The 6,000-nt window shown below is 35.2% G+C and overlaps 1 long non-coding RNA gene across 1 annotated transcript; it reads right to left on the reverse strand.

The window, feature by feature from the left end:
- Positions 1–1,113: 1,113 nt before the first annotated feature.
- LOC148696639 (uncharacterized) lies at positions 1,114–2,090 on the reverse strand. The gene is made up of 2 exons (XR_015962439.1): positions 1,903–2,090; positions 1,114–1,450 (listed from the first exon to the last, which is right to left on the reverse strand). It is a non-coding gene; the product is annotated as an uncharacterized LOC148696639 (long non-coding RNA).
- Between the last annotated feature and the right edge of the window lie 3,910 nt (positions 2,091–6,000).

Raw genomic sequence — 6,000 nt, forward strand, 5'->3', positions numbered from 1 at the left:
GTACCCTACCTACCAGTAATCCTATTCAAACAAGTACGCAGATTATAAAAGTATCGAACTTAGGAGTTTCACGATTAGCTTAAAATATTGCTAAAATTGCATGTATATTGTAAGTTTGTCCGGTAAAAGAATAATATTTCATTCATAATTTTGTGTATAAATACAACGATACAATGAATTTTAGATAAGTGGACGTGGATTTTTTCAAAGAAAAACAAAGGTGGAATTTTCAAAAAAAACGAAAAATCTCAGGTGGAATTTTCAAAAGTTGTGGCCGAACTGAAAATTCAATCGGGATGAAAATATCTGCAAGTTGAGTTGAATGGAAAAGACTCTTGCCGGATTTTTTTCGGGAGAATTCGTGATCGTGTCTATTTATCGTACGTTATGCAATTAATTTTTGTTAAGTACTATTTATATTTAATTTTAAATTTTAAATGATTTATGATTGCACAATGTACAATAAACGAACATGATCCTAAGATCCTCTTATCCCGCTTTTCCGAGTTGAATGATGCAGCGAGAAAAGTCAAAAGAGGATATGTTTTGGATGGATTTCATCCCCGGATCCGTCCTTATATAATTTAGTCTTTTTTGTCCTCACATTCTCACACCCAACTTTACATTTGGACCAAGTCTCTGCATACGCTTTCCTCCTCAGCAACTTGCCGTTGTTGAATGTTCTCATTCACTTGGGGATGTAGATAACACTAGCTCATTATATTTCCTCTTCCATTAATTGTAATTAGGGCTGGGCACGGGCCGGGCCGGGCCCAATTTTGAAGGGGCCGGACCGGACCTAGGTTCAAAGGGAACGGGGCGGGCCGGGCCGGGGATTATATTTTTTAATATAAGAACCGGACATTACCCGGCCCGGTTGAAACGGGCCGGTTCGGGCCGGGTCCACGGGTCCCTTTTTTTTTTTTTTTTTTGGTTGTTTGAAAAAAAAAAAAATTTGTACAGAATACAGATTGCAATCTGCACAAAACTGCACAGATTGCAAACTGCACAGATTTGCACAGATTGCAATCTGCACAAAACTGCACAGATTGCAAACTGCACAGATTTGCACAGATTGCAACTGCAGAAAGTCACATACTGCATTTACGCATATTTTGCACAAATTCACCATTATTCACATCCAATCTAAATACAAAGTCCAACATCCAAGTTCATAGATTAACAATACATTCAAAATAATAATATTACATCTTCCAACATCTAAAAATCAAATCAACATACAAAATATCCGAAAATCCAAGTTCCAACGCCCAAGTTCCAACAACAATCTCGTATCAACTATTGCAACAACACTTTTCATTCCTTTCAAGAACTGAAAAGAACAGAGAGATAAGAAAATTACTGTAATCAAATTCGTTGATGTCCATAAACCTACTACAGCTGCAAACCCCAAAGCAACAAGAGCTGGCCGATCTTCAGAATTATCCCACTGTTTCAAATCAAAGCGAGAGGAAGAAAATAGTAAGCCTGATATTAAAAAAAAAAAAAAAAAAAAAAAAAAAAAAAAAAAGATCAAAATTAACTTGTCAATCTGTCGAATGAAGAAGAAAGAAAATATTGCATGCATTTCTTCATTCCATAGAATGACAAATTCTTAGGACCAAAAGTTGGCTAAAAAACAAAATCGTGTGTTATCCATATCACAGCCCATTCTCATAGCTAACAAAAATGCACACTTTTTCGAAATTTACTGAAGGGGGAATTCATAAACTTTGCACACAATTGAAAACCATTAGAGGAATCAAAAGAAGAAAGGAAATATTGCCTACAAATTCAGGCTAGCCAAAGCATAACGTGAAACACTCTACAGTTCTTTATGTACTGAGCACAAATCATAAATATAAAAATTTGATCATGAAAGCGCAGAGGGAAAGAGCTTACCACATTCTGAACATATTTCACAATAGATGTTGAAGACTCGGAGCTTTCCCCAGTAGCCTTCACCACAACAGCAACACGATTCTGTCTCTCTGAAAAGTCAGAAAATTACGCACCTAAGTTAGGAGAGAATAGTGCAACCAAGGCATTGAAATGTGCACTCAAATTGCATTTCATATGACACTTCAAACACATAACCATCACACTTCAAACACATAACCATTATTGCCCCTTGCTTTGTCGCTTATAATTATTTTGAAGTTCCTATTTCATATCGTAAGAAGTGGACATAATTTTACAGCATTAAACACAAGAAAGCCGACCTTCACAAAACTGAAAATCTTGTTGGTTTCGGACCGTACATGCACAACAAAATATCGAATTTTTCCTTTTAAAAAAATTAATTTATAAAATTTGAACTCAGAATCTTCTTCAACAACGTATAGAGCCTGACAAGTGACAATCATATTCTTTATATATGAGAAAACCAAATGTGATTCGCACCCAACTAGCCAACCATAGGGATATTTAAATTATAGTAAATTACAGAACCAATATATTAATGAAACCCATAGATATATGAACCCTAGATTCGAACAGATCTACAGAAAAAAAATTGAAATAGGAAAAACTTAAAAGAGAGACTCTGGGAATAGAGCTTCTGAGCTTCATGCTTAACAAACAAAGCAACAAAACCCATAAATTAAATGTCTAAAACAACCTCTTTAAAGTTTAAACCCAGAAGAAGCTATTAAATACTCTTAACTCTTAAGTTCTTAACTATCGGCTTTGACTTACATGCATTAAGATTGCAGCTTCAATTACCAATTTTAGTTCAAAAATTGTAACAATTCGAAAATTTTCTGCAAATTTAAATACCAAAGTATTTAACCAAACAACTTAAAATCTACAAACAACTTAAATTTCTGCAAATTTAACCAAACAACTTAAAATCTACAATCTATAAGCAGATCCATAAAATTCAAAACCAATAAACAAGTTTCTGCTAGTAATCAAATCGCAGCAGTCCATATAATCAATCGAAAAGCTTATGCAATCATAGCCCCAAAAACCCTAAATTCCCAAATCAGAAACCCTAATTCATAAATTACCTAGGAATTTGCAGGATGATGGTAGTGTTCTCGACAGCGAGGTTGGTGTCGACCGTGTGGTGGTGGTCGGAACTCGCGATTGGGGAGGATTGATGTAATGTCGACAGACACAGTCGAGGTCGACAGTCACTGACTCACTATGAGTCTCAAGGAGTCGAGTCGAGTCGAGTCAGTAGGGGTGGAGAATCGATGGAAAAAGATGGGAGCGCGAGCGATCGAGGTCTGACTCTGAGACGAGAGAGTAGAGAGGAGAGGAGATTTGGGGAATGGGGGAAGGGAACTGTCGAGGTCTGACTGTCTGAGACTGAGAGTCTGATCTGAGAGACTCTTGATCTTGAGTGCGATCGTGCGATCGTGGTTTTAATCAACGGATCAGATTAAATCTTAAATTTTTGGAAGGTGGAAACGGTTCGGGTCGGGGACCCGTTTCCTCAGTAATTACGACCCGTCCCGCCCCGCAAATAACATGGATCCGCCCCGCCCCGTCCCGTTTCAGATTTTTAAAAATAAGACCCGCCCCGTACCCACCCCGATCCACTTGGACCCGCCCCTAACCGCGGGTCCAGGACCCGTTTGCCCAGCCCTAATTGTAATGATAGCAATATTCTCATTAAAATAATTTCGCTGTATTTTATTTATTTATTTTCATCTGGTGTACATAATTTGAATCTTTTACTTTCAAAGTCACTCTTTAAAAATTAATTATACTAAAATTCAGCCAAATTTAATAATCTAATAGTCATATAATAAATAAACAAACCATGTTATTAAAAACTGAAATTTTGACTGGAAGGAGGATGAAGAGGAGGCTCCATGAGATGGGTTGTCATGACGATACCCATCGTTATGGCACTGCAGTGGTTTAGATCACTACTGAAAAAAATGGTTTAGGGTTGTGTTTTGTTTAAAAATGATGTGTGTAATCATCTAGTCCAAGTGAAAGACTCTTGAAGTGTCCTCTTAAAGAAAAGCACCTTCAAGCGAGGCCCCAGGGAGACAAAAATGGTCCTGTAACCCTACCGACACGTAATTGGACGGTGGAAAAGCATGCAGAGTTGCCTTTTTTGGAAAAAAAAAAAAAAAAAGAGAGAGAGAAATATCAAATAGAATCTTTCAAAATAGAATTTTTCAATAACTCTCGAACACTTCATCTTCTTTATATAATTTTTATATCAATATTATAAAATATTATATCAAGCAAATAAGATGGCAGAGAGTACAAATAAAGGACGTTGACGGCTAAGGTTAAATAAAGGACATTGACGGCTAAGGTTGAAATTTCACAAAAGATACATATATGAATACGGTCGAGATCATTGGCAACTTCTGTGGTGGGTACTGATACATATTGAAATATCAAAACCCAAGTCAACCTCCTTCGGTCAACAAAAGAAAAAGTCATCCACGTCCATTACGTTGATATAAAATCGTGCATCCCAAAATGTGTGGCAACAAATAAAGGACGTTGACGGCTAAGGTTAAATAAAGGACGTTGACGGCCCAGGTTGAAATTTCACAAAAGATACATATATGAATACGGTCGAGATCATTGGCAACTTCTGTGGTGGGTACTGATTAGGCCTGGCAAACGGGTCGTGTTTGTCGTGTTCGTGTCGTTTTCGTGTAACACCTGTTATCTTAACGGGTTGTGTCGTGTCACACCCGTTATATTAACGGGTCCTTAACAGGTTGATCCGACCCGTTATGACCCGTTAAGAAAAAAATATTTTTTTTTTTAAATTTGCACATATCACACATTGCCACATAATTATTACTTCAAAACATTAAAACATTTGTCGTTTAAGTACTATATCTACATTCGAAAATAAGAGCCTAATAAAAAAATAATACATACACTACTAATCTATTACAAATATTAAATTTGCAAGGATATGCAAAATGAAAGAGTTTTTGTTTTCAAGATTGTAAGTCTTTCTCAAAAGTTTACACCTCTATCTACAAAATCTTCAATTTACATCGATCATCATGAAATTGTATTGAAGCTTTGGCTTCATCTATTGCCTTGAAGAGTTATGTTGAAGATGTTTTCAGTAAGGTTTTCCATGTCAGAACTCTCTTCCGCATAAACTAAGTATAGAAAAACCAAACATTAAAAATCATTCAAATTATGAGAAGTTTACCAAAATAATTATGAAAAGAAATAAAATAATAATACTATACCATATAAAAATATATTAAAATAACTGTTAAATCGTGATTTTTCGTATATAACCGTCGAAAAGCTTTGTTCCATTCCTTGATCTCTGAATGTTTGTTTTTGTGATTTTTTGTTGATGTGATCTCCAAGCATACACAAACAAGTTTGACGGTTTGGATCGTTGAAATTAGTTTTGGAGAATTCGTATCCCAACAAAACGATAGATTGACTAACACTTAGAGTTTATTTATACTTTCATTAAGTACAACATAAGATTTTGTGGTATCCACTTGTGTAAATATTTTAAATTGAAGATCGAATTCATTCATTGTATTCATATAGGGTCAAGGAGTGTATCTGTAAAAAATCATCAAAATCAGAGTTAAAATAACCGTTAAATCGTGATTTTTCGTTTATAACCGTCGAAAAGCTTTGTCCCGTTACTTGATCTCTGAATGTTTGTTTTTTTGTGATTTTTTGTTGATGTGATCTCCAAGCATACACAAACAAGTTTGACGGTTTGGATCGTTGAAATTAGTTTTGGAGAATTCGTATCCCAACAAAACGATAAATTAACTAACACTTAGAGTTTATTTATACTTTCATTAAGTACAACATAAGATTTTGTGGTATCCACTTGTGTAAATATTTTAAATTGAAGATCGAATTCATTCATTGTATTCATATAGGGTCAAGGAGTGTACTTGTAAAAAATCATCAAAATCAGAGTTAAAATAACCGTTAAATCGTGATTTTTCATTTATAACCATCGAAAAGTTTTGTCCCGTTACTTGATCTCTGAATGTTTGTTTTTTGTGATTTTTTGTTAAT

The sequence above is a fragment of the Pyrus communis genome, chromosome 5 (genome assembly GCF_041283825.1).
Source record: "Pyrus communis isolate YQ-2024b chromosome 5, ASM4128382v1, whole genome shotgun sequence".
Lineage (NCBI taxonomy): Eukaryota > Viridiplantae > Streptophyta > Magnoliopsida > Rosales > Rosaceae > Pyrus > Pyrus communis.